This window comes from Pinus tabuliformis, chromosome 8 (assembly GCF_031772625.1).
Source record: "Pinus tabuliformis cultivar Carrire ecotype Pingquan chromosome 8, CPIR1, whole genome shotgun sequence".
Lineage (NCBI taxonomy): Eukaryota > Viridiplantae > Streptophyta > Pinopsida > Pinales > Pinaceae > Pinus > Pinus tabuliformis.
In genome coordinates, this window is record NC_142294.1 from 1,564,617,544 (window position 1) to 1,564,638,913 (window position 21,370).

General features: G+C 36.7%; 1 pseudogene; it reads left to right on the forward strand.

The window, feature by feature from the left end:
- The window catches only part of LOC149241974 (alanine--glyoxylate aminotransferase 2 homolog 1, mitochondrial-like), a 38,376-nt pseudogene extending 27,221 nt beyond the window's left edge, over positions 1-11,155 (forward strand).
- Positions 11,156-21,370: the final 10,215 nt, after the last annotated feature.

Here is a 21,370-nt window from a genome sequence, read left to right on the forward strand (position 1 = left end):
ATAGGAAGGTTTAAAAGAAAGGTTTTAATAAAGTTATAAATGAAGGATAAGGGGTGATTAAAAGTTCTGATACATGCATATTAAGAGAAGGGTTATACTATGTTGAGTGTTAATAAACCATTCAGCATAGGAATTGATGTATGGGCCTTAAACCTTAAGAATCGAAGATTTGACTCCTTAGTGAGTTAAAATTCCTGGGATGGATCAGATATGTGCATAATCCGTGCAAACTATGGGTATAGCAAGGGTTACCTTGCATCACATAACATACAAGATACAATGAAGTTCAGAAGATTGATATTAGAGTTGAGGTTTGATATAAAAGATATGAAAGCCATAAATAACTTTTTGTAATTTTGAAACACATCTCTTATTACATAAATAAGAATATTCTATGATACACCTGACAATCCAGAGGCATGGTGTCATTGCATTGAACTACAAGCCATTAGATAACTTAGGAGTGGTCATGGAATTGAATGTAAAGGAATTGAGATTTGAGATATTTGCAGGGGTTATGAGGACTACCTAACTAAAGTTTTTGAACATCTAGAATGCGGGATCTTTGGCATGATGAGCTCCTTCGAGAGCTTTCACCTGCTTCTTCAAGAACTTGACATAGTGATTGGATTCATCCAACATGGAGGCAATGTCCTTCTTGGTCCCACTGGCGCCCAGTCTACAGAATTTTGATCCTCTTATTGATTCTTTCTCTCCTATGGCGAACAATCAAGCTTTGAGGATCCTTGGATATTCTCATATTGCTACGCTTGATGCTTTCGGGATCAATTTGAATTGGCTACATGGATGACACTCTGAATTTCGTTTCTCTCATGGCTTCCATACCATTATTTCCCTCATTATGAATAGGAGGGTTAGTATTCGTGGCACCCTGCAACTTTGAGAAATAATTGGGCCACCAACTTGTCAAATTGGCAACAACCTCTTCAACCACATGAATGGAAATGGGAAGGAAGAGGTCTTAAAAGTGTCAACAACTTGTTGGATCAGCAACAGGTATGTCCTAGAAATAGTAGTAGGAGGGGAAGCCCCCCCTACACCCCCAATGAAGAAATAAGGTCTAAGCTAAGTACAACAGCCATGGGTTAAAAATCCATGTAACAAAGTTAATAAAGGTAAAATAATAACCAAGGTCATGGATTGACAGTGGTTTTTCCTAGCCTTGCCATTTCCTGGATAACCATGGTGTTGTGGTTTTTCCCTTTTTATTTCTCATTGGTGCTCATGTTCCTTATGGTTGTGGGTTGATTTATTTGTTCCTGGAGCCTTGGTTGGACAAACGCTCTGGAAGCCCTGTAACAGCTTGATTTGAGTTACTAGTCTTGGAAGCGTTAGTTGGACAAATGCTCTAGAGCCCTTGGTGGGTTGAGTTACTAGTGCTAGAAGCCTTGGCTAGAAAAACACTTTGGAGCCATTGGTGGGTTGAGTTACTAGTCCTGGAAGTCGGGATAGAACAAACGCTTTGGAACCCTAGACAACTTGGATAGAGACTAATCTGGTGATGGTTAGTGATGTCTGACCATGAGGTGGAATCATTGGTTGAGGGTTGAGGTGGTTTGGCCTATGGAAGTCCTAGTTTGGTTTTCTTGGTTTATTCCATGAAATCCCACATTCATGCTTGGAATATGGCATGGGGTTGATTGGTTGAAAGAAAGATTTGGTTCAAACCAATCTATGGTCGAGTGGTATGTGAAAGCCTCTAACTTGGTTGGATTTGCATATGTTAATAAGAGTTCATTTTGTTCTTATGTTCTATGTGTAAATGTACTTGTTATTATGTGGCTATGATGGTTGTTCTATTATTGTTGTTTATATGGTTATATGTTGGTTACAAGCATGGTTAATGAAATATTTGAGTTATGGCTCTCATCATATTTTGGTTAGTAGATGAAACTGTAATGAATGGATGACCTAATAGATGATAATGTAGCTATTGTGAGAGGGCATCAAACCTTATTTATGATTCTCAAATAAGTATGAGACCCCTATGATCAGATATGTAATTATGACTTGTAGATTACATGTTCATGATGTGTTTGATGAAATCTCTGTCATGGATAGGCCTGGTTAGGTCAAATTCTTGTCTATGTTTGTGTGAAAGGATTTGTCCTGATGTCATCCATTTCTCTAGAAAATTTTATGAAGTTATGGGTAGTAGCCTGAAGACTATCCTGAAAAAGTGGCTTAAATCTTGTATTCGTTGACACAAAACTGGGTGAAAACACCTGCATTCGCATGGAGGCCTTGTTGTGAGAGTGACTGGAGGGTTACATTCGCATGGAAGGCTTGTCATGGGAGTGATTGGGGGTTTATTTTAGTTATAAAGCAATTTAACTCAAGGGTTGGGAATCTTGAGTGGTTGGGTAGCCCCTAGGGGTCTTGTAGCTCCTGAGGAAGGTCAATTTGGTTTTGGTTTGTCAATTCCACTTCCTTAACTATACTTGGGGAGTTGAATCATATCATAGTAACTCTTCATCACATACTTACCCTGGTGGACTGATTGGCTTGGGTAAGTGTGGGAGGAGGGTGTTACGTAGTGGTATCAGAGCAGGTTCCTTTCTTTTTGGGTAATGTCTAGTTTCTGTTTTCCCATATCGTTATTTCCCTCATTATGAATAAGAGGGTTATAATTCATGGCACCCTATAGCCTTTAGAAATAATTGGGTCAACAACTTGTCGAATTGGCAACAACCTCTTCAGCCACAGACATGGAAATGGGAAGGAAGAAGTCTTAAGAGTGTCAGCAACTTATCAGATCGACAAGAGCCTCTTCGACCACAAGTATGTCCTAGAAATAGTAGTGGGGGGGAAAGCCCCCCCTACACCCCCCATAAAGAAATAAGGTCCAAAGTGTAACAACCCCAGGTTAAAATTCCATGTAATAAAGTTAATAAAGGCAAAATAATAACCAAGGTCATGGGAAATGTATTCCAAGTTGAATGTTGGGAAAAATCACAGTGACAAGGATCACTTGTGATTAATTAATGGTTATGGAAATTGGCAAAGGCAATGGCAAAGGTTTTAGAAAAGCATGAGGCATTTATAGGCATTTTATTAATGAAATTAATAGAAAATAAGAGAAAAGGAAGTTGAAAGGTCACAGGTTGCATGTGAAGAGGAAATTGAAGAAAAAATAGAGAAATTGAAGAAAATAGAGGCCTCAATGATAAAATGCTTCTGAGGATCAATTCAAAACCTTTTGTGAGTTTTATCTTGGAGCTCTCTCTCCATTCTCTCTCTCATACTCTTGCACACTTAGAGTTCTTGGAGCACTCTTAGAGGATTTTGGGCAGACTTTGGATTTGGAGTAAGAAGGCAAAGGAAAAGCATAAAAACACAAGAGGACAGCTGAATCAGAAACTACAATGGGTTTTATTTGCAAGTACGAAGTTAGGTGTAGCTTTTCCTTGCTATTTTTGACATGCATGGCATATGCATGTGGTTATTTGGTTATCATCTATCATTGGCATGGATAATGGCCTAGATTGACAGTGGTTTTGCCTAGCCTTGCCATTTCCTGGATAGTCATGGTGTTGTGGTTTTTCTCTTTTGTTTTTTTATTGGTGCTCACGTTCCTTATGGTTGTGGGTTGAGTTATTAGTTCTTGGAGCCTTGGTTGGACAAACGCTCTAGAAGCCCTATAACAACTTGGGTTGAGTTACTAGTCCTGGAAGACATAGTTGGACAAATGCTCTAGAGCGCTTGGTGGGTTGAGTTACTAGTCCTAGAAGCCTTGGTTGGACAAATGTTCTAGAGGCTGGTGACAGATGTGGGTTAAGTTACTAGTCCTAGAAGTTGGGCTAGAAAAAATTCTCTGGAGCCCTGGGCAACTTGGATAGAGACCGATATGATGATGGTTAGTGATGTCCGGCCGTGAGGTGGAATCACTGGTTGAGGGTTGAGGTGGTTTGGCCTCTAGAAACCCTAGTTTGGTTTTCTTGGTTTATTCCATGAGATCCCACATTCATGCTTGGAATATGGTGTGGGGGTAATTGGTTGAAATAAATATTTGCTTCAACCCAATCTATGGTCGGGTGGTATGTGAAAGTCTCTAACTTAGTTGGATTTTCATATGTTAATAAGAGCTCATTTTCTTCTTATTTTCTATGTGTAAATGTACTTGCTATTGTGTGGCTATGATGGTTTTTCTATTATTGTTGTTCATATGGTTATATTTTGGTTACAAGCATGGTTAATAACATATTTGAGTTATGGATCTCATGATGTTTTTGTTAGTATATGAAATTTTAATGAATGGTTCACCTAATAGATGATAATGCAACTATTGTGAGAGGGCATAAGACCTTATTAGCGATTTTTAGATAAGTATGAGACCCCTATGATCAAATATGTAATTATGACATGTAGATTACATGTTCATGATGTGTTGATGAAATATTTGTCATGGGTAGGTCTAGTTAGGTCAAGTTCTTATCTATGTTTTGCGTGAAAGGATTTTTCCTAGTTCCATTCATTGTTTTAGAAAGTTTTATGAAATTATGGGCAGGGGCGTGAAGACTAGCTTGAAAATGTGGCCTAAATCTCGCAATCGTTGGTACAGAACTGGGTGAAAAAGTATGCAGTCGCATGGAGGCCTTTTTGTGAGAGCGATTAGAGGGTTACAGTCATATGGAGGGCTTGCCATGGGAGTGGTTGGGGGTTTAGTTTAGTTAAAAAGAAATTTAACTCAGGGTTGGGCACCTCGAGTGGTTGATTATCCACTAGGGGTCCTGTAGCTCCAGAGGAAGGTCAATTTGGTTTTGGTTTGTCAATGATTCCACTTCCTTAACTGTACTTTGGGAGTTGAATCATATCATAGTAAATCTTCGTCACATATTTACCCTGGTGGATCGGTTAGCTTCGGTAAATGTGGGAGGAGGGTGTTACAGAGTGGTATTAGAGCAAGTTTGGTTCTCCTTGGGTAATGTCTAGTTTATGTTCTCTTTGGGTGATATCTGATACCACATAGTGGTATCAAAGCATGGTTCAACCCTTGGAGTGGATGGGTGGAATGTGTTTGTATGTATATATGTTGATTTCATATGTGTTCATTATTCTTGTGGTTTATGTGTTTGTTATGTATGCATGGTATCAGTCATCATTGCAGTTGATATGTCATGAATACATGTCGATTGTATGTATTTTTTATGCATGCATGCTGTCTATATGTTTATCATGCATGCATTGTACCTATTCGGTGTTATAGTTGTGACGGTGTTATGTTTTGTTTATTGGGTATGATATCATTGCAGGTAGAAGATCAAAAATGATTAGAAAAATGGTAGACTACAGTTCACAAGACTCTCCATATAGATCAAATGAGAAACATGGTGATGGGTACTCTCCTAAAATAGTAGACACTTTGATAAGCTTGAAGGCAGAAATAAGAAGTTTTAAAGCAAATAATGATAGAATCATTTAGTAACAAGAGAGACTTGTTAGGGCACAGAAGAAACAAGCAGAGGTCAATGTAGTTATCCTTCAGAGTTTTTCAAACTTGCAAAGAAAGGGACCACTTAGGATCAGTCATGGACAAAAGGAAAAGACTAATGGATCATATGGTAGCAGGCTGATGGTGGGCACATGTCGGATAAATATGATACTATCAGAGATGGCAGGTTCTTGGATACACCTGATAGATGAGGTAGTGGACATGAGATTTACTCTAGTTCTGGTTCGGACAGGTATCATGGTCATCATCTTTATCATCCTTATAGGAGGAGTGATAAGAGATATTTTCTAGATGAGTTCAAGAAAGAAAAGCCACCTACATTCTATGGAGAAATAAAGCAATCATAGGATATAGAAGTGTGGTTACTTAGGATTAATAAGTTCTTTCAGTTGCATGATTACTCAAATAACATGAAGGCTAGGATAGCTACATTCAGTATTAAAGGTAAAGTAGACATTTGGTGGGAAGATGTAAAGAATATCATAGGTATTCAGAAAGAGGAGTTGGCTTGGAGTGAGTTCGAGAGACTTTTCAGGAAGAATTATTTATCAAAGAGATACTGTCATGATAGGGAAAAATAATAATATGAGTTGAAGATGGGATCCATGATTGATGAGATGTACACTAGCATATTCTTGGAGTTATTGAGGTATGTGCCTTATCTTAAGGAGTATAAAGAAAAGATTCATAAATTCATTAGTGGGTTGTCAGTAGCATTCAAAGATAGAATCGAGTTTGATGAGCCTAGATCGTTCGAGGAAGCCGTCAGAAATCTAAAGCATTGTTATGATTGATCGAAGCATAGATTTGAGACTAAGTAGGATTGGAAAGGTAATGAGAAGAATAAAGGAAAATGGGATAAGAAGCAAATAGGACCTTAGGACACAAGTAACAAATAGAATGCAGCAGCGCCTAAGAAGTTCAATGCATACAACAGAGGATGGGGATTTTAGTCTGAGGAGCAAAACAAGGTTGATGGTCGAAATCCTTTACAATGTTGGACTTGTGGCAAGGATCATTGTCAAAGAGATTGTCTACAACATTAGGGTGTTAGACTAGAGATCTATAGTGCTCAGGAGGCACAGACAGTGGGGGATGTTGGACAAAGTATTCCTCGAATTTATGCAGTGTTGGATAATAGGCATGTGGATCACCCGAAATCTATTATCGAGATGGGCAGTAAGCTTTGTGATCAAGTTGTTTCTATTTTGAATGATCCTAGATCTAATTATAGTTATGTTAACCCTAACCTAGTGGATAAGTGTGGTTTGAATAAAGATGTACATGCATAATCTTGGATAGTGCAATTGGTTATAGGTACAAAGAAAAGAGTTCATCATTGGGTAAGAGGTTGTGCATTTGAATTGAATAGTATGCCTACATTAGCACATCTAAATCTACTTCTGTTGGTTTCGTACAATATGTTATTGGGTATGGATTGGTTGTATCTTCATAGGAATAAGGTGGACTGTTATGATAAGGCTATTGAATGCTTGGATGACAATGGATAAAAGAGAATCTTGCAGGGTAAGAAAAAGGCAACATCAGTTAGAATGGTTACATCTATGTAGGTAAAGTGCAGTCGTAGGAAAAGGTGTGTGTTATTTGCAGTACATACTTCCAGTGATAAAGGTAAGGATGTTGAGGATGTAAAAATCTTCAACAAGTACCTAGTTCTACAATAGTTTCAGGATGTATTTCTCGTAGAAATTCTAGAGTTACGACCTCACAGGGAAGTGGAATTTTATATTGAGTTCGTAGAAGGGGCAGAACCAACATAAAAAACACCAGATAGGATGAGCACACTAGATTTAGTGGAATTGAAGTTGTAGTTGAAGGAAATGCATGACAAGGGAAACATTATGCCAAGTGTGTCACCTTGGGGTGCGCCAGTGTTGTTTGTGAACAAGAAGGATGGTACTCTCAGATTATGTATTGATTATATGCAGCTAAACAAGGTGACCATCGAGAATAGGTATATGTTACCGATGATTAATGACATGTTTAACCATTTGAAGGGAGAAGTAGTGTTATCAAATATTGATCTGAGATCAGGATACCATCAGGTACACATCAACGAAGAGGACATCTATAAGATTTTTTTTTCCATACCAGGTGTGGGAATTATGAATTTGTTGTATTTCTTTTCAATTTCACTAATGCTTCAGCTACTTTTATGTGCTTGATGAATAGTGTATTGTGTCCTTATTTTGACAAGTTTTTTATTGTATTCATTGATGATATATGGATATATTCTAAGAATGAGTAAGAGCATGTTGAACACTTAGCCGCAGTGTTAATACTGCTAAGAGAGTAGCAATTGTATGCCAAGATTAGTAAATGTAGTTTCTTTCAGATAAATGTACATTACTTGGGGCATGTTGTCTCCAAGGAAGGTATAACAGTGGATCTAGAAAAGATAAGATCTATCATGGAATGGCCAACTCCTAGGAATGTGGATGAGGTCAGATCATTCATGGGGTTAGCAGGTTATTATAAGAGGTTCATCAGGAACTTCTCACAGATTTCTTATCCTATTACATCATTGCAAAGGAAAGGTAAGAAATTTGAATGGACAGGGGAATGCGCAACAAATTTTGATTCATTGAAGTAATTGTTGACAAATGCTCCAGTGTTAAAAATCGCAGATCCGGATAAAGGGTTTGTGGTGTGTACAGATGCTTGCAAGAGAGGACTTGGTGGAAACCTTATGCAGGAAGGAAAGGTAGTGTGCTATGAATCAAGGAAACTGAATGAGCATGAAAATAATTATGTGACATGTGATATTGAGTTAGCAACGATCATTCATGCATTGAAGATGTGGAGGCACTATATTCTTGGTAGAAGGTTTGTATTGATGAGTGATCGCAGTGGATTGAGATACTTGTTTGACTAATCAAATTTGAATGCAAGGAAAGCTAGATGATTGGCCACAATCAATGATTTTGACATCGAGATCAGGTACATTAAGGGAAAAGAAAATAAAGTTGGAGATGCTTTCAACAGAAGAATACAAGTAAATCATATAGCAGTTATGAGTTCTTATGGGACATATTTATAGGATCAGATCTTGCAGGTAGAACAACAAGATGATAGGTATAGGGTGCTTAAGCACATGTTACAATAGGGTATAGGTGAATAGGTTGTGTACTATCATCTCACAGAAGATGGTTTGATCATATTTACGGACATGATATATGTGCCAGACATTAGTGAGCTCAAGAAGCTTGTTTTGAAGGAATTTGATGCTAATCCATATTTGGGTCAGCCAGGATATCAGAAGACATTGACAGTGGTGAAGAAGTTCTACTATTGGCTAAATCTAAAGAAAGAGGTGGTAAATTTGGTTGCAAGATGATTATATTGTAAACATGTAAATGTAGAGTGTAAGCATCCAAATGGATTACTACAGCCAATTCCAATTCCATAATGGAAATGGGAGGTCATTTCCATGGACTTCGTTACAGTTTTTCCGAGGACCTCTAAACAACATGATTTTATTATGGTTGTGGTTGAAAGGTTGACTAAGGTAGCGCACTTCATTCTAGTGAATTTTGCTTATTCAACTAATGATGTAGCACAAGCCTTCATCAAGGAGATAGTGAGGTTGCACGGTGTTCCGAAGAAGATTATGTCGGACAGGGATGCCAAGTTCACCTTCATATTTTGGAAGGACTTATTTGCAAGTTTGGGTATAGATTTGTCCTTCAGTACAACTTATCATTTGCAGACAACTATACCCAACTATAGTTTGGGTATAGATTTGTCCTTGGGTAGTGCTTGTCTGATAACAGATGAAATACTTGAATTTTCTGGTGTTGGCAGAGTTAAAGTGACAATATATGTGCCTTCTTATCAAATGAATGATTTTTTGGAGTCTGTCATTTCAAGAAATATCTTTTCTGTTGGCAACCCCCAGGAAGTTTTAGTTGACATTTATTGTGCAAGATAATAATATTAAAGTTGCAGAAGATTAAAGAATTTAAGAATATATTATGGGTCATTTCTTTAGCACAAGATTATGAAGGATGTAGTTGGCTAAGTGTTGGAGTATCTTTACTTTTGTTTTCAGTAAACATATTTTGCATTCCTAATATTTCATGTGCAATAGATTATAACAATGGTCTTGTATACCTTTGTCTTTTTTGCAGTTGAATATTGTTGAAGGAAAGATTCAATACTTGTTTGATGAAGATGGGTGTCAATACTTGGATGCTTATGCAGGCATCATGTGTATTTCCTATGGGCACTGTCACTCTGAAGTTGTTGATACTATTGTAAAGTAGACAAAGCTCCTGCAACATACTACCACAATATATCTTCATCAAGCAGTCACAGAGCTTGCAGAGGCATTAGCTGCAAAGATGCTTGGAAATCTTAAGATGTTATTAGTTGTGTTGTTAAATTTGTCCTCTTTAGCTTAAGCTTAGAACATGTATACTTATGTTATATCCTTTTATTGGGAGGGAATTTCAAATTGTCCAAAGCAAGCATTCCTGCACATTTTTTTTCATGATTGACTTTCTTACTTGAATGATATTGTTAGATAAATTCCTTTATGTTCATATTCTATAGCTTCTTTGTTTTAGCTATTGTCTTTTACTTCTGCAAGAGGAAGATGGTTAATTTTAGGCATTTTCAATACCATAAAACTCGAGATCTAATTTCATTTGGTGAACTATTTTCTATATAAGAGAAGCTCAAGTTTTAACTTTTCATTCCTTGCAAGTTGCAGGTAGTTTTCTTGTAAATTCAGGTACGAAGGAAAATGAATTAGCTATGATGATGGCTTGGTTGTACACTGGTAACCATGATATGATTTTGGTGAGAAATGCATACCATGGAAATAGTGCTAACACGATGGGATTGACTAGTCAAAGAAAATGGAAATTTAACATTTTTCAGGTTCGTAAATAAAACCTTGTGGAAACTTTTGTTAGAGAGAAAGGAGATTAGTGTTCCCCATGGGTGTTTAGGTATGAGTGGGAAGACATGGTTTTTGTACCCACAATTCAATAACATGAAGGAAATGCTAAATATAGAAATGAGAAGCAACATTAATTGTGCAATTGTGTGTATGTTGTGGATTGGGCAGAGCCCTGCATATGAAGGTCAAGCTTTATGTTAGACTTAGTCTCATTGCATCCTTGAAAACAAATTCAAAGTTATCAAAAATTGTGTAGAGTGGAGTGCATCATGCAGTCAACCCTAACCCATATTGAGGGATTTTTTTACACTGATGGGCCATAATATGCTAAAGATGTTTAAGATATTATCGACTTTGGGACCACTGGGTGTGTTGTTGGTTTTATTACTGAAACTATACAGGTAGTTTATATTTCCTTGATGTGTTACTTCTAATGTAAAGAGAATATTAGGGTTTAGAAGTGGAGGTTTCTCAATCTACTATAGCTTGTAAATGGTTATTTTCATTGAACGTATGTGAGGTGAAAGTTTCTTGTATGGGGCCTTTGTTGCAGGGTGTTGGTGGAGCAGTAGAACTAGCACCTAGATACTTGCCACCAGTTTTATGATATTGTCCAGAAGGCTGGAGGTGTTTGTATATCTAATGAAGTTTAGACAAGATTTGGTCATATGGGAAGTCATTACTAGTGCTTTGAAACACAAGGTGTTATCCCTGACATTGTAACTGTGGCCAAGGTGTTATCCCTGAAATTGTAATTGATCTTCTTCACCCTATGATAGTTCAGTTTTGTATGTGAACTTTGCATAAATATATTGGATAATGCTTTCATATTTGGCATTCTTCTGTTATAATTCTAGATTGACTGCACTCTTATTCTAGGACATCAACTTCTAGATAGCTCTAAGCTTATACATCATGTCAGCCAGAGTATATATTTCAAAGAAGACATGCTAGTATTTTATAGGAGCATAGTTACTTCTATAAATAAGTTATTATAACTTATGTATAATACTTTGGACTCTGGTTTACTTTTATCTATTTTGGTGTGTTGTTGAAGGACTGGTCTTAACTGCTTGGTTTCTTCTTGTATTTATATTTGACATATATGTTAATGGGTATTTATAAATTGGACATTTCCTTTGTCAATTTTTTCTCTTTGCTCTGCTATTCATGGGAAATGAATTATCTATAGGTTATTAAAGAGAGAAGATAGAAGGAAATAGCAACAACTTTAAAAATCCTTGGGTCAATTATAAACTACTTGTGCTTCACAAACATTACATGGATCTTTTATACCACTTTGAGCAAGTTCATTACTTTGGAGCACTGGGAAAACTTTCTTCTCCTCCTGGTATTCATCTTTTAATAATCAAATAGTTAGAACTACAATTCTTTTTCAACTTCCTTTGCTGCTTTAAAAATCTATTTAAAAAGTATATATTCGAATGCTATTTTTTCTTGTGCTTCTTAGAAAATGTACATATGTTTAGGTCCATTTCTTGCTTCTTGTCCTTCTACTAAGTCCATGGACAATGGCATCACATACCAACTTTTTGTTGATCCAAAGCAACCAACAAAGAAAAGGAATAACATGGTTGATCCCAATTAGTTGTTTGGAGGTGAGATTCTGAAATTTGAGGAAGACCAAAACAACTCTTCAAATTTTTTGCAGATTCAATATATTTGTTTATATATTCATGTTCCAAGCCATATGTTTTATCCAGGAAGTATTTTTAATATTAATTTCTGTTTGGTTTTCCTTCTAGTGGATCTAGGGCATATGTTGGGCAAACAGTGACAAGAGAAGTCGATCAAATATTTGATAATGGCTACTTGGTGACTATGGTGGAAAACACATAATTTTTATATGATGTCTCTATAGAGAGCATTGTTCAACAATATGCAATGGTTTGATCCATCTCAATATATATGACCAATTCTATAACTGTCTCAAATGAGGTTTTATATTCCTCTACATAACTTGTGATTCCAATCTTGATGCAACTTATTTGTACATTCTATCTAGTCATAGGTCATATGGGAAAGTTATCTTCATTGTACAGATAAGGTTGGTTTATTAATCTGAATGCATTTGTTGTATACATATATTTTGTCTGAATTTCTTATATATCATGGTGTGTTAAATACATGTAATATTATATATCATATGTTTGGAGAAGATTTTTGAGGGAAGGTAGTTGTGTGTCGTGATCCTACCTATTTGTGTGCATGTCCTGTGTGACATATTTGGGAAAATATTAGATAAGATAATTTCATTAATGTCCAAAAAATGACCACATAGGTCAATGGGAATGCTAAGTGCATTAGCCTCAATACAGTGTGGGAGTTCAAGGGCCACTCCTATATAAAAAGACAAAAAGCGGATCTAATCTAAGTAAGCTAGAAAAGAAAGTGTTGTTAGACTACTAAGGGCCAAAAATAGTGCATTGGAGGGATGTTATCAAAGAAGTTAAAGGGGGAAGGGAAGATGCCTCAATGCCCCTTGGGCCTGTCACCTGAAGTGGAGAAAACATTGCTCTCTTGTGGTTTATTTCTACCATCAGAGGATGAAAAGAAAAACTTGTAATGGAGGACTGTCTTGAAGTGTTGGAAGAAGAGCTAGTCCATGGAGTGTTTCTCTGTCTCAAGGGAGTGGCCTGTTGGTACCATCTGGGAGTGGTGGAACGATGGCTGGAAAGGAGAGCCATGTCCTAATAGAATGTTACCTATTCAAGTGACACATTTGAGAAGATCTTAGAGAAGAGTTGAAGACCAGTTTCTGAAGACATTGGAAAGGAATATCTCATTCAATACAACTCCCCTATGAGAGCCTTCATGTTTGGTATTGTGAGATTACAACTTCTATTCCAACTAAATTGGTCATGCATAACTAGTCCTTTCTAAATTTGCACTATCTTGACTATCAAGGTTTCCTATTTTAAATTTAAATTTGTTCAATGTTGCACATGTTTTTGGAATAGGGTAAAGGAATTTTATATTGATAACTTAAAAAGTTACATGATAAATATTGGTAAGATTACGAGTATAAAATCAGATGTTGATATGGTATTGATGGAAAAGATATGGTAGAAAGATTAAAGAGCTTTGTGCAGCTAATATAGCTTTAAACAAGAATGTAGTTGAAATATGCATGGCTTGAAAGGTCTATTGTATATTGTGGAATTTTGCTTGTTTGTTTCCAGCAGGAAAGTTTGCATATAGAAAATGGTTTTCTTTTTCTTTTGGTAAGATTGTTACTTTCTCATGTGTTATTCATTCATTTTTGCTCTTTAATTTTTTTGAGCATGAAATTACTTTACTTTTATGGATTACAGGAAATTCTTGCACTACTCAAAGTTGGGTCACCACCTTTGCATGCATTAGCTCTCAATCAATGTGATCTAACAGAGTGTCTATAAATGCATTGACAAAAGCTTGTCAAATATTGAGGCATGTTATCATTTTGCTACAATTCAATCAGCCATAGTCAACTCTCTGAGCATTACCTGTATTTTTCATAGAAGCATAGCCAATGTTTGGGGTGTTTTTTATTAATGAGATATCTTCTATGTGCTTGAGGTAGGCTATTGATTTGCATGGTCATTTCCAGGTTCCTAAAGATTAAGGTCTTCATTCTGGTGTTCCTCTTGATTCAGAAGGTTAGTATTGTCTATTTGTAAAGTTAAAGATGATTTGTTTTCCAATACATTCATGTTGTCAATTCATTTCATGATCTCACTGAGTTTTTTCCTCGTGGATGTAGGACTTAACATCTCTTTTAGTTGCAACATTTGGTGTTATTGATGATCTTGAAGAATGCCAATTTGCATCTTGGAATTTACAAGCATTTACGATTGGAATCTAGGGAACCTCTTGTTCTCCAGCATCTTGAGAGTTTGCAGTGTTCACACCCTCAGTTGGAAATCCTTCACCTGATTTGGAACAGTTATAACGGACCAAGGGAAGTACAAATTTATCCCTTTACACATGAAGGCATCATGGACTATGTTGGATATGTTTTTGTATAGATGTTGCATGGTAAAGGGGTTGAATTATTATGTGAAATGGGCATTTTAAATCAATGTCTAGATGGACTATGTTAGATTTGTTTTTGTACATATAGTGCATTGTAAATGGGTTAAAATTCAGGTTGCAATTATTATGTAAGATGGGCAATTTAAATCAATGTCTTGGGTGATTAGGAAAATTTCATTCACCTACACCATATAATATGTCTGTGATATGAAAATAAGGTTGTTAGTAGGTTTTGTGAATGATTAATATTATTGTTCCTTTCGTGCTTAGATTCATTCTTCTGCCGATAATATGGCATTGTAGCAATACCTTGAATGGACTCCACAAGATGTGTGGATCATGCTGCATGGTGTGACATTCAGGTAACTCCTTTGAGTTATTTTAGTAAGTTGAAAATAGGGTTTTCCTGATTATAGATTTTATAAAGATTATAGATCATGTGTCAAGCATTTATTTTTTAAATCAATGTTTATATATATAATTTTAAGGACTGCCATAACTCATCACATAATTCTTTAAAGTGTGCGAGCTTATTGGAGGAGAACTTGCCTTACTCGCAGGAGGTTAGGTTGGTGGTTTGATTCCATGCACCCTAACATGAATTAATCAACAATTTTGTAGTTTATTTTTAATTAAATATTTTTTATATTGATTTATTTCAATGGTGGGATATTTTTCTGGTTTCATTGTTTTATATTGTCTTTAGAGAAACAAAAGTGATCTTTAAATAATTTTTTTATTCTCTCTAGAGATAATAACTAGGATTAAAGACATATTGTCTCTAATACCGAGTGTTAAAGACAAAAATGAGATTGTCTCGTAAGAGACAATAATGCTTGTGTTATATATTGTCTTTATAGAGATAAAATTTTAAGACAATAATTTGAGACAACCGCTTAAATACAATATTTACAACAATACACAAGTTTCTTTTTGCCCCAAGTTAAGACAATTAACCCAAAAATTGTCTAAAATATTGTCTTAAAACCCCCTTTATGTAGCAGTGGTTGTTATAATTTTTTTGATATTCATATGTTTGTTCGACGATCTATGATTCGTACCTACACACTTTTTAAGAAATTAAAATACTAGCATTTGCATCAGACGTTGCAAAGAAAACGCCGTAAGGCAATGGATAACATATAACACTATGTAAAGCCATCAATAACATATGACACTAATTAACGCTTTTTTGACCCACCACCTCCGAGCTGGCACCCGCTGCGCTGGCAACCAACACCCGCACAATTTCAAATGAGCCCTCGCGCCAAACATTCATTTGCTCCATTTGCACAACCGGAACAGGTCCTCTCGAGCATTCGTTTCTCCCGATCACGGTGCTTGCTCATTTTCTCCATTCGCACAACCGGAACAGGTCCTCTCGAGCATTCGTTTCTCCCGCTCATGGTGCTTGCTCACCTCGCAGGTCCGCTCGCGATGTTGAATCCCGGCAGGCTGTGCCCCAGGCGTAAGGTAAATTATACTTTGTGAACAATGACATCCACCATTTTGGCAACCAACACCTGCGCAATTTCAAACGATCCCTTGCACCAAACATTCATTTGCTCCATTCGCACAACCAAAACAGGTCCTCTTGAGCATTCGTTTCTCCTGCTCACGGTGCTTGCTCACCTCGCAGGTCCGCTCGCGGTGTTGAATCCCGGCAGGCTGTGCCCTAGGCGTAAGGTAAATTATACTCTGTGAACAATGACGTCCACCATTTTGGCAGGTGCCGGGAAGGCCCATGCATACGAATCCCACCCCGTGCTGCTATAAATTGTCTGCATTGGCAGCTCCCAGCGTCTTGCGAAACATATACATTCAAGGTCTCCATTTGGGCACAGGTTCAAGCGACACTGAAGGTGTTTTCCCATTGCATCGTAATCAGTTACCAGATTTATAACGAACCACTTAGCCATTCAGACATCTTCAATAGTTTTTAGGACGTGGTTTAATGGTTAATAGTTAAGTAGGGAGGTCTAATCTCAAACAAAATTATATATATCTGAAAATTGCTCCAAACGCGGTCCAATCTCAAGCAAAATTATATATATCTGAAAACTGCTCCAAACACAATTTTTTTAGTTGAAAAAAAAATACAATAAACCACCGCCATTACAATTGCAAACTCAAGCTCCTGCATCCAGTGTGCTTGATTGTGTACTACCCACTTAGCCATGGAGGCCATGAAAATCAGATAATCCTAAACCACCGCCATTGCAAGCTTCCTGCATCCACTGTGCCTGCCTGTGCACTTTGCCAGGTGCATGGTTTATTTGGGCTTTTCATTGGGGTGAGATTTTGAGTACAAATATATTCAATTCTGTGAGAGGAATTTGGTGCACATTAATTTTCACATGCTTGCTAGGAAGGATGACCACGGAAAAATGCAAGGGCGCCAACCGGTGGAGCATTGATGTAAGAAGTAGGCTCAGACTACCTGAAGTATGTTGCCACATTTGCTTTATCCTCCTTTTCAACTGAAAACATTTTCCAATGCTCCTTTGGTGTTGTGCCATTGCTTTCTGCAATAAATGAATTATACCTTGCTATTTTAGCAACAAAAAATATAATTGCAAGTGAATCTCATTTTCGTGTCAGATCAACAACCTTTTTCTCGAACTTCTTGTTCCTACTTGCTGAAAGAAAACTGTGTTTTTTGTTATCAACCTTGAATATTTCTTTCATGTCTTCTCTTGCATTATTATGGCGATCTGGGTTCTATGTCAAATGAAGTGACCAGACTGTCATAAGATTAGGCTAGTAATGCAAGCAAGGCGATGACTGCATGTACATTTTGAATTGGTGCCTCAACAGGTGCTAGCATCTCTAACAATTTTTTGAAGTGATTGATGTTGTTGGCCACATCTTATGTTGTCATCTTTATTTGTGAAAACTTCCTCAACTATATCTTAGGATGACAGCTTGATATTCATAAATGTTAAACATCTTGAATTTCAATTGATTGTTGTGTTTGGCTACATATTAGGAGCCTCCTCTTTATTTGGTGAAGTTCCCTCAGACAAATCTCACAGTTATAGCTTTATTTTCACACACGTGTGCCCCATTTTTCTTTTGGTGTTTTGGCACTGCTAATGTGAGTCATTTGGTCATTAATGCTCAAAATGCTACAAGTAAGAGTCCTGTGATTATTAGTTTCCCATTTGTTGATTCTAGCAGTTCATATGGTATGTTTGACTTCATCTTCTTCCAGAACGCTAAATGATCTTGTTCAATAATGGAATTCCCATTTGCAGCTTCCAGATGAAATCCCATGCTGTTAAATTTTACAACCAGATCTGTTTTAGACAAAGAAGAAAGTCAAGCTAGCTACAGCCATGGTTCTGGTGTACTTTGAGACTTCTAATTTGCATGGGTGTTTGTTGTATTGCTTGTTCTTTTTCAAATAGGTAACCAACCTGAAAATTAAAGTTTGGCCTTCCTTATGAACAGACCATTAGCTTTGGTATCAAATATTGGAAAAAAATCCAGTGATCAAAGAGAGATATTGAGCTTGTGTTCGCAACACTAGAGTGCTCAGCAATTGGAATCAAATTTATTGATTAAGGCATGAATGTACAGCAAATAAAAGACATACCATCCACTGAAATATTTTAATTTTAGCAGGAAAAATGATGTATTCACAGTGGACAAATATTAGAGAGAAAAATATACGATAGAGAATTGCAGTGCTTTGGAAATAAAATACATGAGTCAACCTTACATTATCTGGAATTCTCCCACACTTACAGAGTGTGACTACAATTTATCTATTCAAGTTGTTCCCTGATTATCATGCTGTCTTCTCTGTTGCATTCTCCTCTGTCTGTCTTTTTTTGTGACAGTTTTTTTTGCCTCATTATATATTTTTTTATTATTTAATTAAATGTATTCAATACTTCTCTATAGATAAAGGCTAAAATGATTTTTTCTTCCTAAAGGGCTATTCATAAAGCAAGGTTCAGTTAACCTTCCTAAAGTACTATTCAGCTGTCCTTACATAGACAGTAAGACAAAACCTTTCTTTCTAGGAGATGCAGGTCCAAAGGATATGTGAAGATTAACAAAAAATCTAACATTCAGTGTATTCATCTTGCATGTTTTAGTTGATGTATGCATTTGCTATCCCTGATAAACATGATTATTTGTTTTCCTCTTGTTAGAAAGGGGTAATTAGGGGATAATTGCTGCACAAGGCCTTGGGCTAACTTGGAATGTGTGTTACTCAATTTAAAATTTTGCTGTTGTTAACTCAATGTAGCTTAGTGTTACTGCAACCTGATTCAAGAAAAGAACGAAGTTGGATAAATAAGCTTGGAGTGTATTGTCTGAAGATCCAAGGCCCAAATTATTTGTTGAAGCCTGAATTTTATATTACCATGTATTGACTGAAAATCTAGAAATATATGGTAGTATTTTTTTCCTTGAGCTTTACTGTGTTATCAAAAAGCCCTATTTGTTTTCAACTTGTATGGATGTCTGGGGCTTGGCATGGTTTTTTGGCTGGATGTTTACACAGCAGCTGTGTGAAGGCAAAACACTCTTCTGGTTTATATTTGTTGTAACTTGTTTTATGGTGCATCTATAGGCTGCAATAGTCAGTATATGTTGATGCAAACTTGGAACCCCGACGTTACCCCTATTAATACCGAGTTGGGGATCCATGTTAAAATGAATTACTGTATTGTGTTAATGCTGAGTTGGGGGCCATGCTAAAATAGGTTACTATATTATATTAAGTTGGGTGTTAGGGTTCAAAACTCATTACACATCAAATAAATATTAAAAACTCGTCCAAAATCCCAAACAAGAAGATTCAATCCGTAACATATGCAATAGCAAATTCATCCAACAATCTACAAAGGAGAATGCCACTGTGAAAACATATACCCACCATAGCACACAAACTATCTATAACCTGATACCATCAATCACAAAATCCATGAAGAGATGGCATATCTGCAACTGAAAATTAAAACAGCAGAGAAAAATTCTTTTAGTTCTTTTCATGTCCCTAAATGCCCCTTACATAGGTGAAGGCCTAATCTCTGAAAGCCTAAGGTGAAAGACTAATCTCTGAAAACAACCTTAATATTAGATTTCAGCCAAAGATACAATTCTGATATATACCATACAATGACAAGACGCACCTTTCACCAATGCAAATAACCCAAAACTCAATAATATTGCATTTCTAATTTATGAGCTGATATGCCAACCAGTCTTCAACCAGCAACTAATATACCATGCAATACTATGAAATAACACCATTCACTTATCACCTATTGACTGATTATCTGATTGAGATGCTTCAGTCACAGGGCCCATTGTCCTCGGATCGTCCATATTTTTAGGGGGAGATAACTATGTCCACACTTTTTCTTTCGCCTCATTTTTTCTTATACTTTCTTCTGTAGTACTTATCATTAGTATCATTTGGTTCGTTTTTCTTGCTGTTATTCCAGAATTTGTCCCATCTTATTTTTCTTAGATGTGGCATTTTGTTACATTCTTCTAATCTTTAGTTCCATTCTGGGAAACTGTTTATATTTTCTGCTTGTTGCTCTTCCATTTTCCTCAAAGACTTTGTTGTTCTTCCAGCTTCCTCCAAGATTTTGCATATTTTTGCCAAAAAACTGCTTCCGGTGGTTCCATCTTTAATTATCATCCAAGCTGGCACGAGTTCTGCTTTGTTATCACTAAAATGTTATGGGGAGACACTGTAATGTTATGGGAAGATTTTTAGGGCCCAAGATTTTGTATATTTTTGCCAAAAAATTGCTTCTGGTGGTTCCATCTTTAATTACCATCCAAGCTGGCACGATTTTTGCTTTGTTATCACTGAAATGTTATGGGGAGACATTGTAATGTTATGGGAAGATTTTCGCCCTAAATTTTAGTAGATCACTAAGGTTTTTTAATTTTTTACATTTTATATATATATTTTTTAAAACTTCCTTTCTGTTCAAATAATAAGATAGCAATTCTAGCATAAAGGTTGTCTGGTCTTTCAATAGCGCAAACAGTCTTATAGTGCAGAACTAATCATTCAATAATCAAGCAGTAACAATGTAACCCATATCCACTATTCTGGTGAACCAATCCATTTCATAGCATTTCCAAATAATTCTAAACAAATCGTTAGCATGAAAATGCTAAAAAAATTACAGAGTTAGGGATCTTAGATATCATCACAGTTACAGAGACGCCTGCGACAATAAGGGGGCTTCAAGCCTCGATAACCTCCGGAGTTCTCTAAAGCGTTCTATGTCAAAATTCATTTTCTTCATAAGTCTTCTCTGCGTGGCACCGAAGCGAATGCTAAAGAAGCTCTGGAATGAAGGATTTCTGGATGTGTTCAGGGAAAATATATATCCAGCCATGAAGTAAATTGATGTAAGAAAGAAGCAAATGGGCTCCATCACATCCCATGACACTTCCCAGAATGTCAACCTCATTAAACCCGCTGTCTGAAGTCCAAAAAACCCCAACCCCAACCGTAATTTTGTCATGGCATGACTCTGAGCTTTCTGATCAATCTCCTCCTTTTCTTTCTCGAGTCTCTCCAGCTCTTCCTTTTAAGGATCACTCTTCGTTGCAAGGGGCGTAGGCATGATCTTCTCGAAAGCTCTTGCTATCTGAAACCACACCAAAGAAAAAAGAATATCAGTGAAACCACAACCAAAAATCCCAAATTAGTGAATCCTGAGCCCCGGAAATGCTAAAGAAGCTCTGATTTAGATATACCTTGTAAGGACGAAAATAGATAGTCTTTTTCAATACGAGAACATGGCCCGATTCGTCAAGTAGCTTCGCTATTCCTTTCGCTTCTTCCTCTGAAGTCCCCTCCAGCGACTCCATGCAAACTCGCCACAGCGGTCGTCGTGAATCCACTGTATTCTTTTTTTGGCATCCTCCAACCGGACGAATCTCAG